General features: G+C 37.6%; 1 protein-coding gene across 1 annotated transcript in view; it reads right to left on the bottom strand.

Annotated features, from left to right (window-relative positions):
• The window catches only part of lrfn1 (leucine rich repeat and fibronectin type III domain containing 1), a 309,368-nt gene that overhangs the window by 242,447 nt on the left and 48,043 nt on the right, over positions 1-18,878 (bottom strand). The gene's annotated exons all lie outside the window — the stretch shown is intronic.

Below are 18,878 nucleotides of genomic sequence, written 5' to 3'. Positions count from 1 at the left end.
GATAAAACATTTTTAAAATTTATTCTGGCTATTGTACATAGGCCTCCAGGGCACCACACAGATTTTATTAAATAATTTGGTGGGTTCTTATCAGAACTAGTACTGGCCGCAGATAGAGTCCTCCTTGCCGTTGGTGACTTTAACATCCATGTAGATAAAGATACAGATGCCTTAGGAATGGCTTTCAAAGACACTCTTAACTCCATTGGCGTTAGTCAACATGTGTCAGGACCCACTCACCTTCGTAATCATACTTTAGATTTAATACTGTCTTACGCTATAAATGTGGATGACGTTAAAATCCTTCAGCAGAGTGAAGACATTTCGGATCATTATCTGGTATTATGTTTGCTTACTCTGGCCAACGGCTGAATTGTCTCACATCTCTAGCATGAGAAATAACGTTGAAGATCTTGACATTACAATTGAAAATTTGAACTCCACCTTCTCGGAAACGCTGGACACAGTTGCTCCTCTACGTTTAAAGAAGATTAAATATGTTAGCCCAACACCGTGGTATAATGAACACACTCAGGCTCTAAAGAAAGCGGCCCGAAAAATTGAGCGTATCTTTAAGAAAACTAAATTCAAGGTATTTCTTACAGCATGGAAGGATAGTATTCGAAAATACAGGAAAGCCCTAAAAACGTCTAGGTCTGCCTACTTTTCATCACTAATAGAAGAAAACCAGCACAACCCTAGGTTTTTATTTAACACAGTGGCTAAATTAGTCAGCGACTTCAGATTCTGGATATCAACATAACAGTGATAAATTTATGAACTACATCACAAATAAAATCCAAGATATTAGAGAATATATCTAAACTACGTCATATGCTGTCACTGTCAGTTGCAGAGAAGTTAATTCATGCATGCGCCTAAACTTTGGAATAGTCTTCCCTGCACTGTTTGGGAGGCAGACACACTCTGTCAGTTTAAATCTAGACTAAAGACGCATCTTTTTAACTATCTTAATACACTACACTTCCATAATATAAATCCTCTGAGGGTTTAGTCTGCATTAGTTAGATCAACCGGAACCAGAAACACAACTGATGTACTTGTTGCATCAAAGAGTGCAGAACAGTAGTCTACTCTCAGCCAGTCTTGTCTCATTGTTCCATGGTTACCACAGTGAGCAGGATGCAGTTCATGCCCAGACCTGATGGTAGAGCAGAGAATGGGAAGCGGCGACCTGACAAGAGCTGAGATGATAGAGCTGGATAAAGAAGGACGCGGTCTCTTGACATGTCTTCACCACAAAATTTCAAATGCTATTAGATTATTAATGATAATCTTAAACTATAATTTATTTTATTATTAAGTTTATTTATTTTATTTAGCCTTGTTGTGCAAGTTCTCTGGAGCTTGTGCAGAGGCAGCAGCTTTTGCCAGAGGGGAACTGGAATCCCCTGGTTGGGCCTGGGTTCTCCTGAGGTTTTTTTTCTCGATTAGAGTTTTGGGTTCCTCGCCACCGTTTGCATACTGTTTTTGCACTATCTGCCTGAGGGTTCTCCTGAGGTTTTTTTTCTCGATTGGAGTTTTGGGTTCCTCGCCACCGTTTGCATACTGTTTTGCACCATTTGCCTGGCCGGGGGGGCTGCTTTAGAATTTTAGTGTTACTTAATTAATATTGCATATAGGAATTTATAGTCTGTTTAATATTTGACCTGTGTTTCTCTCTCCTTTATCTTAAATGTGTGCTTTCACTGTGCGTGCGTGTCTGTGTGTGTACGTGCTTGTCTGTCTGCGTGTGTGTGTTTGTGTGTGTGTGTGTATGCATGCGCGTCCGTGTGTCTGTCTATGTCTGTGTATTAGTACGTGTGCATATTGTGTGTGTGGAGTCCTCGGGACAGCGGGAAAACGAAGAGTATATTACGGCATAGGCTTTACAGTAAATACACACACACACAAGTAGCCTATGTTGGAAACAAGCTGGTATAGTGTTGCTATTCGTGTCTGTGACATGAAAATAAACAAATGATGCGTTTAAAAACACCACTGGCGCTGTGTGTGCGAGTAAAACCCGTTCGTGGCAGTCACAAATAGCCTATGTGATGATAAAGCTGAAGTGGTCAAGTAAAACATCTCGTGTGATTTGACATACATCCTCTGTAGGTTGCAAATAATGATACACTGTAATAAAGTATCCACGATCATTTTGTGGGAAAATGAACGACTGTGCAAGAGTGCGTGAGCAAGAGTAAACTTCCCGCTGTATTTGTCATCTGCTCCGCAGTCTGACAGGTCAGACAGACGAGAGAATAATGATAGCGGGCAGGGTTTTCTGTGAAGTTGTGCCGGTAAATGTAGATAAACTGTCTGGATTGCGTTTACATTACACTGAGATCCGATCACAATGCGTCCTCGACTACCTCTTTATCAGGGGCCCGTTTCAATAAGGAGGTTCAACCAACTCTAGGTTAAACCTTGAACTCAGAGTTGGTTTACTTAGAAATTAGAAACTTTGAGTTTTTGGTTTCAGAACAGCTGATTTGAGTTAGTTCAATTTACTCTGGGTAGGCTTACCCTGGGTTAAGCGCGTGCAACACGACTATAAAAAGCCATCATCAATGGATCTCGGACATTACGATTCACCATGGCAACGGTACCAAAAAAAGCAGCATGGCCGCAGAAAGCGCTTGAGAGTGAGGCACACCTTCCGCTCTGTATACAGTGGATTTACTGATGTCCTGATAATGACTTAAGTTTAAATTAATAAATTGATAAATGTACCAATAAACAAACAAATTAATCATTAAATGAATGAAACAACAGAAATATGTTCTCACTCGCCATGAGTGCTCTAGTTACGCGAGTGAGACGTCATGGTGTATAGGACACTTGAAGGGCGTCAGACTCTCGTGCAAAGTTTGACTGATTGCCGGTTCAAACCCTGCTCTGAGCAGATTTGAGTTGAAATGGCTACACGTCAAAATTACTTGTTTATAACCTTTATTGCTTCATTTCTGCATGTATGTCTGTATTTATTAATTTCTTTATTCGTGCACTTTATTTATACACTTTATTAAGTCATTTCTCATCGTCCATAGAAAATTATGCTCTGATGTAATACACGTACGGTGGCTGATGTTATTGATGTAAGGATGGATGAGATATATTTTGATATATCAAATTCACTGTAAAGAAAAACGGTACAGTTTTAATAAAAATGCACAGGGAAATAACAAAATTGCTCTCCTGAAATCAAAGTATATCCCAATGAATTAATGCAGCCTCTTCATGAATCCTCTATACAAGCACATATGCCATATAAGTCACTGAGATGGTCTCTGTGTGATCAAAATGCGTGCCATGAATGACTGTATTAATGAATGAATGAATGAATGAATGAGTTACACCACTTGCGCTTTAGAAACGGGCTTGAGTTACCCCGCTTTCTCGGGTTTGACATACCTCCCTTTCTGAAATGGAAAACCCAAAGTTTCCCTCATTTCAGGGTTAACATACTCAGAGTTTTTACTAAACCTCCTTTCTGAAACGGGCCCCAGGACATGTTGATCGGATAACATTCCGATCAGAAGCGCGTTTACACTTGTCTTTTCAATGTGTATGTGGACAACATCCAGATACAGGTCGCATGTTAATGCCAAATATAAACGCAGCCTTTTAGTGTACACATTGGGACACATTACCATGGAGCAAAAGTGTTGCTAGACGACATTGTGATCATATGTAATGCTTACTGTGTAGTTTCATTTATTAATTTAGTGATGCTTCGCTTATTTGATTTATTAATTACTAGTAACATCATTAAACTCTTTTTCGCAGGGAGTTATGGGTAATACCAGCTGTTTGAGTGTTCATAGAGCTAGACTTTGAATTTTCACTGAAAACAGTAGATCGTAGGGCCCCATGAAATCTGTTTTATTTTTTTCCCACATTTCCGTTTCATTTTTTCCCAAATTCTGTTTTTTCTATTTTTATTTTTCTGGATTCTGTGTTTTCCATCTTTTACTGTACAATAGTAAGTAATATATTTGACAGCATGAAAAAATACTTCAGTAAACTATAGTAATACTATTATAAGTACATAACATGAGAGCATGAAAATTACATTTCATGCAGTGCGTAATGTTGCCGTGTTTGAAAGTAAGCAGTCTGCCAAGTTGTAAATCCGAAGGTGAATGAATAACAAAGTTATTGGCTTGGAAAAAAGGGAGTCGACTCTGAACCAAGCAAACGAGTCGTCCCTAGTCCGATTCGCGAACTGCCGCAGATTTAAGTCACTACATATAGTCCCCGCCTACGTTTTGCTAGGACTGCCCGCAAGAACTTCACTCTTCTCCCCCAAACACTGTAGCTCTTGAGCCTCATTCGCGGTACACCAATCACAAAGCAGACTAGACCATCTGACCAATCACATCAGACTAGGCTAGCGGAAAGGAGGGGATTAGACCCATGAATCGCGCAACAAACCATTTGAGAATCAGTCAAGATGTCACGGTCCCACCGTCTTGTTTATGAAATTCTAGTCGTGTAGTGGGATCGGGGCAGAGTCCTTAGGTTATGTGTGGAGAGAAACATATTGTTGTCCGTTTGACAATAATATACGTTCTCTCCAGTGTCTTGTCATTGGCCCCATTCCTCTCGTTTCCTTGTTATCCTTCCCTGAGTGTTTGATTAACCACACCTGCCCCATGTCGTTATCCCTCGTTTGTCTTACCTATATATATACCCTCTTGTTTCTTTGTCCTGTGCCCCTGTATTACATACCTGTAGGTGTATCGTGCCTGTCAGTGTTCGTGTGATCCTGTTTTCTGTTTCAAGAACCCAGTCCTGTCTAAGTAAGTGTTTGAGTGTAGTTCATGTCAAGTATTGTTTCTAGTTTAGTGTTTAGTTAGTTTTTCATCCCTGTTTACCCCTATTATTTTCTTGTCTTGTTTACACCCCCTCGTGGGTTTTTGTTTTGCGTGTTTTTTTGTAAAATAAATATTATCTGTTAACCCCTTCACTGCTGCCTGCGCTTGGGTTCTTCTGCCAATTCGTGACACAAGAAGTAAGGTAAGAATAATTACCTATTATTACGAAATATTATTATTTTTACACCTTCTATGTACATAAACTTGTTGTTGGACACTCCATAAACCAAAGTAGGACCTTAAAAATCCCTAGTTATGTACTCTTTAAACTATATTTAAAAACCTACAGTGGACAACTTTGAACTATACAAGAAAAAAAACTATAAAAATAGGGTGTAATTTACTTAACTATGTTAATCAACCATCTTACCAGTATATTTTATTTTTTCTTTTGTTTTCAGGTCTACTTAAATTAAGTACTATTTTAAAATAAAAATAGTTATTAAAATTATAATAGTGTGTTATAACTTATTCAAGTTAACCAGACTTTTATTTTGACGGGGCCGCAAAGGGTGCTTGACAGTTCAATGCAGTAGTTGAAAGCTCCACACAAGCATTACATGTGCAGTACACGCAACCAAACCACTTTTTATACAGACACAAGTCATGGAATGTGGCATGTGTACATATCTACTGCATGTTGTCATATTCTCTGAAGAGAAGGAAATGTTCTGGGTTGTGTAGAGAGACAGCAGCTCAAGAGCTCTTGAGTCTCTGATACTGTGGTGTCAAAATTTATGCTCGTCTCAGCAAACGGCACTAATTAGTAAAACCAATTAAAAGCTCCTCATCGCTGAAATAGTCACTCTTTATTTAAATGGTTTGAATTGGATTAGGACCAAATATTATGATATAAAAAATGTTGTACAGCAGGTTCTCGCTGCTGGAATCCATTAGACAGCTAACGCTCATTTGTAAGATTCATGCATGTGTAGGGGCATTTGTGCATCTAAAGGAGATTGTATGTAATTCATATGTATTCACATTGTTGATAAATAATCACTGATCTCTACACTATGATATTGCTTGATTTTTGTTAAATCAATTTGAAAAACGTATAAAAATCTATTGAAATTAATAAAATGGATTTCAGTTATTCCTCTGTCATTTCATGTCTTTTTGTTGGATGTTAGGAGTACCACAGCATGCATATGGGCTTAAATTCAGTTTTTAAAGGATTACACAAACAGACGTCTGCTGAATCCAAACAATTATATCACTAATCATCCAAAACTCTCTTCTGAAATCCAGAGCCGGCCATGTGCTGATATTGTTTTCTGTTTGTGGTTTTCAGTGCGAGCTGGTCCGTGGACGGCAGATAAAAGGTTTACTCTGTCCATGCTGCCAAATGGCAGTCGTCAGAGTTCATTTCTCTCTTGAGCCGAGGGGATTTGGCCTGATGCAGTCATGATGATGGCAGGGACTGCCCCACTTTCAGGCAAAGCCTCATGGGAAAATATTCTGCGGGCTTCCTGTCAACGGTAAACACAATCCAGCCTGCTGCTTGCTCGGCAACCAAGACAGCATTACCATGGTAACAGGCACGGTTCTCCAGTTTCCTCTCCGTGACGGTGTACAGTTGTTGCTCTTGACCCAAAAAATGTATTAAAAGCATGCGGGTGGAAGAGAACAGAGCAGAGATGTGTTGTTATAGAATCAGATGCTAATGGCTGCTAGCTTAGCTACAGCGAACATGTCATTCATCTGATCATCATTTGTTAGGCTCCGCCTTTAAAACATCACCATTCCTATCTCAGCAACTTTTGCCATTCACCAAATATTACAACAAACATTCCTAATATTGTTTATTAATAATAATCAAATCATGTAAGATTCTCTAAACAAGGCAAGTTTATTGTTTAGATTTCAAAGCTCAGGAGATTTGAAGTTGTGTTTTATTAAATTAGTTAATGAGATTGTTAAACAGTTTGTAAAGTCTGAGGCGTGTTTTTAGACCCCGATTCATGTCTTTGCAAACAGTTTCTGTAAGCGATGACCCGGACAACAAAACCTCTGTGATGAAACATGAGCCGAGCTCTCGGCCGGAGTATCAGGATAAAAGCTGCGGACACGGCTGGATAAAGTGGGAGGAACCGGTTGAATTGTGCGATGGATATCTAGAGTTTCATCAGCTCTCTTTGAGACCTTTTCTCACATGTTCAAAAATTGATAAGGTAGGAAGACAAAGAAAGTGCAGTCCATTAAACTTGCCTAAAGAAAATCAATCTGACAGGCAGCGAGAGCGGGCGAGAGCGCTCGGACGGAAGAGAACAGAGCTGATCTTCTCCCACACTGAGGTGGAGATTAACTGCTCTTTACACGTTACACAGATTTATTTAAAGGTTAGAAAGAACCGTCACGATTCTCCATCACGCTGACCAGCACAGACGTCTGGACCCGATCTATTCGTTCCATTTATTTAATTTAAAGGACGGAAAACGAAAATCAGAAGTACGTAAATAAATGTATGTATAGAGCGATTCCCCCCTTTCAGACCTGATTCTGCGAATTTGCGAATTTTGATTATTGTTCTGCTCTTATTTGAGGGGATGTTTCTGTCAGAGACCCTCATGGACAAAATCCAATGTGACCTCAATAGTATTTCCAGATATTTGTATGTAAAGTTAGACAGCTTCTCTGCTTTTACTGTAGTAGTTAGAAGATGAGATGGGTTTTTATTGTAAAATTGATCACGTCTGATAATGTAATTTTTGAAGTTCTCTCAATTCCATATTAGTTTCAAATTTTGCATATAGAATGAATGAAGGTGTTTTAATGGTGATGTTTTGTTTAGGTTAGCCAGCTCTTTAAAGAGTTTTCTCTTTAGAATAAAACACAGTAAAAACATGCTAACATTATTAAAAACATGATTTGTGAACATTTAAAAAAAACTGAGTTCTGTTTTTGCAAATTAACTCTTTGAGTGAATCTTTTCATATTAGGATTGAAGCCTCTCTCTTCATGTATGAATGTATATCAATTGTTGCTTTGTTTGCAAAATGACCATTTAATGACCAGGCGGTCACATCAGGACCTGAATAAACTCAGGGTCACATTTCTCACAGAAAATTAACATCCGTATCAACAGGGTGACACAGACGTCTTGTTCCTGTGAACTGTTCTCTCTCTCTCTCTCTCTCTCTCTCTCTCTCTCTCTCTCTCTCTCTCTCTGTCTCTGTCTCTGTCTCTGTCTCTGTCTCTGTCTCTCACGCACGCACACACACACTATTCGGTGGTTAGTCACACTGTAAGAATTCAAAGCCTTTCACACTATGGCAAGCGATTTTGTCATTTAATCCTTGACGTTTACTAGTATCTATTTTTAGGCTACTAGTGCTTATTGTTCAGTTACTAGTAACTATTCCATTAGATACTAGTACTTATTCATTAGATACTAGTACCTAAATATTAGAACTAGTGCTTATTTATTAGATACTTGTACTTATTCATTAGATACTAGTACTTAATCAATAGATACTAGTACTTATTCAATAGATACTAGTACTTATTCATTAGATACTAGTACTTAATCATTAGATACTAGTACTTATTCAATAGATACTAGTACTTAATCATTAGATACTAGTACGTATTACATCAGTGACTAGTAATTATTCCATTGTTACTAGTAACACATTTCAGATTTTTGCCATTGACTTCTATGGAGATCTGTCATTTAGATATCAACTATTCAGTTCTGACTAGTGTGACTTCCTATAGTCACCAGTACCTACTTATTAGGTACTAGCATTTATTCATAAGGTACTGATACTTATTTATTAGGTACTACTACTTATTTTCAAGATACTAGAGCCTGCCAAACAGATACCAATGCTTATTTTTTAGATACTAGCACTTATTCATTGGATACTAGTACCTATTAAATATATACTAGTATTTATTATATTTATACTAGTACTTATTCATTAGATAGTACTTATTTATGAGAAACGTATACGTGTTTACCAGCTACTAGTACTTATTCGATTTATACTAGTAGCTATTCACAAGATACTAGTATCTTTTTCAATAGTGACTAGTAAGATATTTTATTTTACTAGTAAGATTTGCGATTGAACTCTACAATGGCCATTCTGACTAGTCATTACATATGACAGGTAAAAAACAATTGTGACCAGTAAGATAAGAAATGTTACTAGTAACAACCGTAAAAGACACTAGTGTCTAATATACTGTATAAGTACTAGTATACATTGAATACAAATCCAGTATTTAATAATAAGTACTAGCATTTACTGAATATATATACTAGTAGTATTAAAAAGATACTAGTCATTATTGTACTACGTACTAGTCAGAAATTAGTAACTGATATCAAAAACAGATTAACTACTAGTACCTATTCATTTGAAGATATCTTCCGCCTTAAAAGGAACTAGTAAGAATGGGTTTGGAGATATCTTGATTCAAACACATTATTGCATAAACATGAGTACCACCCTCAGTCATCCAATCAAAGTTAACATACTAATGCAACGTATCCTTGGGTATCGAAGCAGCACTTCCGCCATGCTTGTCGCCATATTTGTGTCCGACATGGCAGTTAACAACACATCTAAACGAGACTAAAATAACTCGATATTTGGGAAAAACATATTATTACTTGTGTGCCTTATTTATTAGGCTACCTCCAATTGTGTTTTGTCCCTTACAATCTGCGACGCGTCTGCTAAACTTTTCCGGACATTAATATCTCGTACATAATCTATCGCTATCGCCATACAGCGGAGCGAGAAAGCATGCATCACAAAACGTCGTTGCAGGGTGTGTGAACCACACCAATATGTGGTATCTGGAGACAAAACATCTATTTGTGAAAACAGGACAGGTAAGTGAATAAACAACGATTATCAAACGTGTTATTTTGGGTGTTATTGTTGTCATGATAGCTAACGTGAGCAAGTTATCAGCTAAAGGGCTAACATGTTGGGAAGCTAACATTAGTAACTATTACTCTAGTCTAGATCGAAGCCAACTACCGTTAGACTTAATGTTAGTTGTGTTTAATTGTTTTTGAACCAGGTGTGTGATGTTTCATATCGATTGGGTTTCTATTCAACCTGGGGCGCAACAGCACATTTTCTGAGGGGTATGCGAGATCAGTTTTGGATAATAGAGTTAAGAAATTGCAACAAACGTGAATTTAAATGCAAATTAACATGTTTCCTTCAACCATATATTCTATACAAATAACATGTTAATTCACTTTCTTAAAATCGACAATTGAATGCAAACTCAGCTGATGATGGCCATTTGCCTTTTCTAATGATCAAAACAACAGAAAGCCCACAAGTTAAATTGTCATATCGTTAGATATTTGAACAGGCTCATTAGCTATTACGTTTAACAAGTCAAAGCAATTATTCAAGATATTACATTTTTCACTTAACAGGTCAATCATTCCTAGGCTCTGAACACAAAAGCAACATGTCCATGGATAGTGGTGCTGGGGGAACGGACAGTGGAGATGGCACATTGTTGCAACTCAAGACAATTTGCAGCACATAAAACTGCACATCTGCTGATGAGTTAACTTCTGTTGTAACTGGTTTCCTGCTTCCTGTTTCCTGCATCGCTGCCGGCAGCTTGTTTGTATCAGTGCGCTTACCACTTCGCTCTAATATTAGTGTATTTTATTATCGTTAATTATTATTGTCGTTGCTAACTTATCCTGATATCTCAATAACCCTGTTCCTGTTATTTACTTGGAAGAGTCTAAACCAAAAGTGATAGTTAACTTAACGCCGTTAGCATAGCAATAGCGTGTTAGCTTGCTTNACTAGTAAGAATGGGTTTGGAGATATCTTGATTCAAACACATTATTGCATAAACATGAGTACCCCCCTCAGTCATCCAATCAGAGTTAACATACTAATGCAACGTATCCTTGGGTATCGAAGCAGCACTTCCGCCATGCTTGTCGCCATATTTGTGTCCGACATGGCAGTTAACAACACATCTAAACGAGACTAAAATAACTTGATATTTGGGAAAAACATATTATTAGTTGTGTGCCTTATTTATTAGGCTACCTCCAATTGTGTTTTGTCCCTTACAATCTGCGACGCGTCTGCTAAACTTTTCCGGACATTAATATCTTGTACATAATCTATTGCTATCGCCATACAGCGGAGCGAGAAAGCATGCATCTCAATACGTCGTTGCAGGGTGTGTGAACCACACCAATATGTGGTATCTGGAGACAAAACATCGATTTGTGAAAACAGGACAGGTAAGTGAATAAACAACGATTATCAAACGTGTTATTTTGGATGTTATTGTTGTCATGCTAGCTAGCATGAGCAAGTTATCAGCTAAAGGGCTAACATGTTGGGAAGCTAACATTAGTAACTGTTACTCTAGTCTAGATCGAAGCCAACTAAAGGCCAATTTATGGTTCTGCGTAGGACCTACACCGTAACCTACGTACGTAGACGATGCCGTCGTAAACATTTATGGTTCTGCGTTGAGACTATGCGTCGTACTGCAATTACACCGCCGAAACGCTAGTTGGCTCTTTGTGTTTTCACGGGTTAGCTCTTCTTCGCCGATGTTTTGTGTGTATGCTAGTGTATGCAAACGTCAATGGAGGCTGGTCGCATCTTAATGGAGTTGGAGCTGATCGAAACAGAAAAATGTGTAATCCATTATATTATTAACCTTACTTTCATGTTAGAAGTTAAACAGATGTTATATTAAACTTAGTCTTGTCCACATTTTGGATTTTTATGTGTGTTCATTTAGATATTGTTGAAAAAAAGTATACTTTTCAAAGGGGTGTACTCCGCAGAGCACATACATAGATGTCAAAACTGTGTATTGAAATGATACCCTGATAGAATATAATATTGTGTCATGGACAACTCACCCTATTAATTGTTTAGTTAAAAATGAAATGAAATGCAACCAAGATCTGGAAGTGTCACAATTTTGTTCTTTATTTGCAAAAGAGTCAAAGAACAGAATATGTAAAAGTGCAAACTATGTATAGATGAGTATACAATGCAATATTGACACAAATATAAAACTTTCAAAAAACTAGTAACAATAAAAGGTAAAACAAAAAATAAAACTATAAAGCCAATAAAGAGTAAAAGATCGTACACAGTGTTTATAAAGTGCGAAGTTCTTCATGTCTTTTGCTGGCACTCTTCCAAACCGACGTTAGAGGAAATCTCTCTCCAAGAATTCGCCGCCATCTGACAGTCTTTATAGTCCGCCGAAGAGGAGTCATACAGATGCGTGTATTTCCAAACCTCTTCAATCAGACGCTCAGTACTTGGTCGATGTCGATGCTCGCCATGTTGTTCTTTTGTGGACTCTGAACTTGCCGGAAGAAGACGCCAGGAATGCGTGCGTAGAAGGAAGTACGATGCTGCCAAACCGACCAATCACAGCGCTTGCGGTCCGCGTAGGGTCCACGTTGAGTTGACGCGTTGTTACATTTTTGGAGAGGTGCGCGTCAGGCTACGGCGTAGGTTACGGCGTAGGTCCTACGCAGAACCATAAATTGGCCATAACAACGCGTCAACTCAACGCGGACCCTACGCGGACCGCAAGCGCTGTGATTGGTCGGTTTGGCAGCATCGTACTTCCTTCTACGCATTTCTGGCGTCTTCTCTGGCGTCTTCTTCCGGCAAGTTCACAGTCCACAAAAGAACAACATGGCGAGCATCGACATCTCTGGTTTCTAGCTTTTTGTTTAAGTTATTTAATTAAAAGTAACTGTTTTTCTACTTCGATCAGCTCCAACTCCATTAAGATGCGATCAGCTTCCATCGCTTGCAAACACTAGCATACACACAAAACATCGGCGAAGAAGAGCAACCCGGGAAAACACAAAGAGCCAACTAGCATTTCGGCGGTGTAATTGCAGTAAGACGCATACTCTCAACGCAGAACCATAAATGTTCACGACGGCATCGTCTACGTACGTAGGCTATGCCGTAGGTTACGACGTAGGTCCTACGCACGACTATAACTTAAGCTTGAATGTTAGTTGTGTTTAATTGTTTTTGAACCAGGTGTGTGACGTTTCATATCGATTGGGTTTATATTCAACCAGGGGCGCAACAGCACATTTTCTGAGGGGTATGCGAGATCAGTTTTGGATAATAGAGTTAAGAAATTGGAACAAACGCGAATTTAAATGCAAATTAACATGTTTCCTTCAACCATATATTCTATACAAATAACGTGTTAATTCACTTTCTTATAATCGACAATTGAATGCAAACTCAGCTGATGATGGCCATTTGCCTTTTCTAATGATCAAAACAACAGAAAAGCCCACAAGTTAAATTGTCATATCGTTAGATATTTAAACAGGCTCATTAGCTATTACGTTTAACAAGTCAAAGCAATTATTCAAGATATTACATTTTTAACTTAACAGGTCAATCATTCCTAGGCTCTGAACACAAAAGCAACATGTCCATGGATAGTGGTGCTGGAGGAACGGACAGTGGAGATGGCACATTGTTGCAACTCAAGACAATTTGCAGCACATAAAACTGCACATCTGCTGAAGAGTTAACGTTCTGTTGTAACAGCTCCAAAGTGAAGGCCAAGAAGCAGAGCCCAAAAAAAAGTGCAATCCTGTCAGTCATCGAAGGCCATTTCATCAGATACATGCCCAAGACTGCACTACTGGATCTGCCAACACCTCTGACCACTCTTCACTGCTGGAGGATGGTGCTGAGACCTTTGAGAAGCTGCATCTCACACCACAGCAGGTATTTGTGATAATTATAGCTATTTTAATAGTTAAATTACTTTTAATATGCCTAATATAAGTATAGGAATGATTTAAAACTAGGAATTGTACTCCAAAATATTTCAAATAAAATGTCTATCTTTTGGGTTGTTTTAATCAGATGGGGTCTAAAAAATGAGGACACTGCCAGAGAATCGTACCTGAGGGCGATGCAGGATCTCCAAGCAGACCTCCACGTTGCAGCATCTGGATTTATAAGTAACCCAGAGGTGCCATGGATCGGTGGATCACCAGATGGTGTGGTGATGGTGTTATAGATTAAGTGTCCTTTCAGTGCAAAAGACCGCACCCTACATGAATGTGTAAAAGACTCAAGGTTCTGTCTGAGGAAGACTCAAGGTTCTGTCACTGAGGAAGGTGTAATGAGCCTAAAGCTTAATCACAGTTACATGCATCAAGTCCAAGCCCAAATGTGTGTAGCAGAGGTAACATACTGTGATTGTCAAGAACTAGTTATACAGCGCATCCCGTTTGATGATACAAAAAACAATGTCACATGTCAAACAATAGCTGCCAAAACTAATCTCTTACTGTGTTTGCAACTTACTTTGTGACCCATTTTACTGAGATGACGAATCTGCCAAATGTCTCATACATGTACTGTATGTTTAAGTAAAATGAAGCATTAACTTTGTCTGTAGTACATATTCAGAAAATGGAAAAATAAACAAAATTAAGAAACAAATTCAGAGTACTCAGAACCTATGTTTTTTATCCTTATGGTTATGTATTTGTGTACAAATTCATCTGACAACACTGAAACATACATATTAAAATAATATAGATTGCACAGAAAACAACTGTATATATAATAATTGGTTCTGCATTGTAGTTCAGAGTAGTATTTAAACAAATCATAGGAATCAAACATGAATAAATACAATAATTTCTATATTATTGTATATTATTATTTTTTATCATCTGTGTTCTGTCCTGTTGCTGTCTTTCTGTTGCACTGTGGCGCTTCTGTCACTATAACAAATTCCTCGTATGTGGAAACATACTTGGCCAATAAAGCTCATTCTATTCTCATTCTATTCTATTCTGAAAAAGTCATAAATTATTACTGTAAAATGGAACATTCATCCATGTTACATTGTGGTAAACAACTACTGTCTGTCTATTCTGTGGGGACAATGGATAGCCAAATATTACAAAGAGCACAACAAACTGTCACCATCTTGTCAAGTGAGGTAGGTTGTCCTTTAGTGGCCCCTTCGGTGTCGTGGTCTTAAGGGTGGTGTATTTGTTTCTGACCGGGCCAATGACTTTCCACATGGATCTGGTTTCAAAATGTAATCTGGTATGGTTTAATCATTTAAAAATGACATGGTAATATTAACCTTTTGGAAATTTCCAATGTGGTTAACCATTAAACCGATAATTGTTCCATCTCTAATAGAGACCCACAGAGACCATTATAATTTCTATCACAATCAATAAAATTCTCATTGTAACCATTAAATCCAGTAGAATTTCTATAACGTCTCTATGTTTTATTTTAGCACGGATGTCTGTATCTCATTAGATTTAGCTGAATATTCAATTTTTGTATTTTGCCTCAATAAGTCTTCATTATTTAATATATGTTTGAATAAATAGTATAGGGGCCTATTGAGCAATTATTACTGCCTCAAATTGAAGTAGAAATGTATATTTATTAATAAAAACGTGATATAAAAACGATTCAAATTTTGTTAATCTCAAAATTAATTACAAAAAAAATATATTTTCGTTTCAGAAATAATTTTATTATCAGTTAAAAAGCTTATATTAATACAATAATTACCTTTTATTAAAAACGTGTATGAGACATGGTAGTTTAAGTGTACACATATTCTACTGTGTGTGTGTGTACGTGTCACGGACTCACGGAAGAACGAGAACAGGTAATTTCACAAAACAAGAGGTTTATTCAGGATTTCACGGGAAAGTCAATAGGTGCATAAACACAGGAAAATCTCCGACAAGAGAAGGCAAAAACGAACAGTCTTATCTTTAGGTAGCTCGTATCCGTAGAGCTGGTTGCCGAGGAGGAATCCCAGAATGTAATCCGCATAGAAAATCCTTCGAGTCCACGAAACAAGTGTCCAAGGAACGCGAGGTATGTCACATTGAGACCGGATGACTGTGAGCCTGGAGGCGAGATATTTATGTTTGTAGGCTGATGAGGAACAGGTGTCGTTAATTAGAATTCAGGTGACTTGGAACGGGTGCGTGAAACTGTAAATCTGGTGTCTGAGGGAGATGTGGTTGGCGGGTTCGTGACAACGTGTGTATGCGCACGTTCAGGTTTTTATACATTGTGGTGTGTGTTCAGCTTTTTATACATCGTGGGGTTCTCATAGTAAAAGTCTGAACCACATTGTTGTCACATTTTCATGTTACTTTAGGGTTGGGCGTAATAAAGTGAGGCGCGTCTGGCACGAGCTGTGCAGAGAAACAGCTTCTTTACACAGCGCGAGCTTCACAGTTGTGAGGCGATTGTATTCTTATTCTGATGTTATATTCTATATAAGAGTTATAAAGTGAGGCGCGTCTTCTTTATACAATGCGAGCTGCGCAGACACGCGTCTTCATACAGATAAAGTCAGGCGGGTCTGCGCAAACTGCGCGTCCTCTTTATACAGCGCAAGCTCCACAGTTATTCTGATGTTATATTCAATAAAAGAGTTATAAAGTGAGTCGCGTCTTCTTTATACAATGCGAGCTGCGCAGACACGCGTCTTCTTTATACAGTTATGAAGTCATGCAGGTCTGCGCATCATTTTATACAGCGCGAGCTCCACAGTTATTCTGATGCTATATTCAATAAAGACTTATAAAATGGGGCGCGTCTCTATATAACGCGAGCTGCGCAGACACACGTGTCTTCTTTATATACTGGGCTGCGCCGACATGGGTCTTCTTTTTACAGTTATAAAGTCAGGCTAGTCTGATCTGTACAGTGAAGGTTTTATGCAGTTAGCTTTGTTTGTATGTGTTTACAACATGACTTGCAGCCTGCAGCGCATCACATGAAGAAAGTGAAATATCTGTTGGAATCACGATGCTGGCTCAACATCAATATGTCTATAAGCCATATGTTCTTTGTTTTATGAACTTTAATTTGTATTTTACTTTCTGATTTCCTGTTGTATTACATTGCTTCATTAATATTCATCATGGTATTTGCATACTGAGCATACACTTACATTACAAAACTACTAGTGCCTATTAAGCTCGGGATATCTTTGATCTGAAAAGTTACTAGTATCTAATGAATAAGTACTAGTAGCTAATGATTAAGTACTAGTATCTAATAAATAAGCACTAGTATCTAATTTTAGGTACGATTATCTAATGAATAAGTACTAGTATCTAATGGAACAGTTACTAGTAACTAAACAATAAGCACTAGTAGCCTAAAAATAGATACTAGTAAACGTCAAGGATTAAATGACAAATTCGCTTACCATAATTGTAGAGTTCAATTGCAAATCTTTCTAGTAAAATAAAATATCTTACTAGTCACTATTGAAAAAAGTACTAGTGTCTTGTGAATAGGTACTAGTATAAATCTAATAAGTACTAGTAGCTGATAAACGCGTATACGTTTCTGATAAATAAGTACTAGTATCTAATGAATAGTACTAGTATAAATATAATAAATACTAGTATATATTTAATAGGTACAGGTATCCAATTAATAAGTGCTAGTATCTAAAAAAATAAGCATTGGTATCTGTTTGGTAGGCTCTAGTATCTTGAAAATAAGTACTAGTACCTAATAAATAAGTATCAGTACCCTATGAATAAATACTAGTCCATAATAAGTAGGTGCTAGTGACTGTCAGAAGACACACTAGTCAGAACTGAATAGTTGATATCTAAATGACAGATCTCCATAGAAGTCAATGGCAAAAATCTGAAATGTGTTACTAGTAACAATGGAACAATTACTAGTCACTGATGTAATAAGTACTTGTATCAAATAAATAGGTACTCGTATCTATTTAATAAGTACTAGTATCTAATGATTAAATACGAGTATCTAATGAATAAGTACTAGTATCTAATGATTAAGTACTAGTGTCTATTGAATAAGTACTAGTATCTAATAAATAAGCACTAGTATCAAATTTTTAGGTACTAGTATCTAATGAATAAGCACTAGTATCTAATGATTAAGTACTAGTATCTAATGAATAAGTACTGGTATCTAATAAATAAGCACTAGTATCTAATTTTTAGGTACTAGTATCTAATGAATAAGTACTAGTATCTAATGGAATAGTTACTAGTAACTAAAAATAAGTACTAGTAGCCTAAAAAAGATACTAGTAAACGTCAAAGGTTAAATGACAAAATGGCTTGCCATAGTCAGAGAGCGAGGCGAAATGACGTCATCGCTGAGTAGGCGGTCATGTAAACCAGTTAGAAACTACCCTGTCGCGCTCACAACAATGTGCACGGGCGGGAACCACGTCTCGCTTGAAAAATCCTGAAACAGTGACCTCTAGTCGGAAGTCGATAGATTTCGATAGGTCACAAATTTCAGCACAACACCGGTAATGTAGAGTTAACACCTCGGGAAGCGCGTCACATTTGCTTCCCACCAGCCAGTCTTGGCTAAACATATATAAATCCGATCTGCTATACCACCCACACTGTAAACCCGAATGTTCAAAGAAATTAAACAGTTTAAGTAGTGTAAACTTAATTTTATATAAAAAAAATTCCTAACTTAAATGTTTTGAGTTCCTGTAACTAATTCTTACTTTTGAGTTAGTTTAACTTAATTTCAACAAGTTAATTCAAGATGATTTGTTGAGAACGAAATTCAGTTCCCAGCATGCTTTGCGTGAGATTGCATTAGGAAAGTAAATTTTGAAATGAAGTGTTATTTTATGAGTTTTTAGAAAGGAAAAAGCCTTGTTAATGATGAATGTTCAATTATCTTGGATATTTAGAAGAGTTTGTTGTATTTTTGACTTTTGGGGTTACCATCGTTCAGAAGAGTGGTGCTTATGCTTAGGTTGTGGGGGGGTGTAAGAGCAGTCGTGTGCGTGCGTGCGTGCGTGCGTCCTGACCTAAACCTGAATACACACCTACACATGGGGACTCGTGTCACCGTGGGGACCAAAATTGAGGTCCCCAGGGGCAAAAAAGCTAATAAATTGTACAGAACAATATTTTTTACAAATCTAAAAATTCAA

This window comes from Triplophysa rosa, linkage group LG14 (genome assembly GCF_024868665.1).
Source record: "Triplophysa rosa linkage group LG14, Trosa_1v2, whole genome shotgun sequence".
Classification (NCBI taxonomy): domain Eukaryota; kingdom Metazoa; phylum Chordata; class Actinopteri; order Cypriniformes; family Nemacheilidae; genus Triplophysa; species Triplophysa rosa.
Note: the sequence above shows the minus strand (reverse complement) of the source record. Positions and strands in the feature narration are given on the sequence as shown.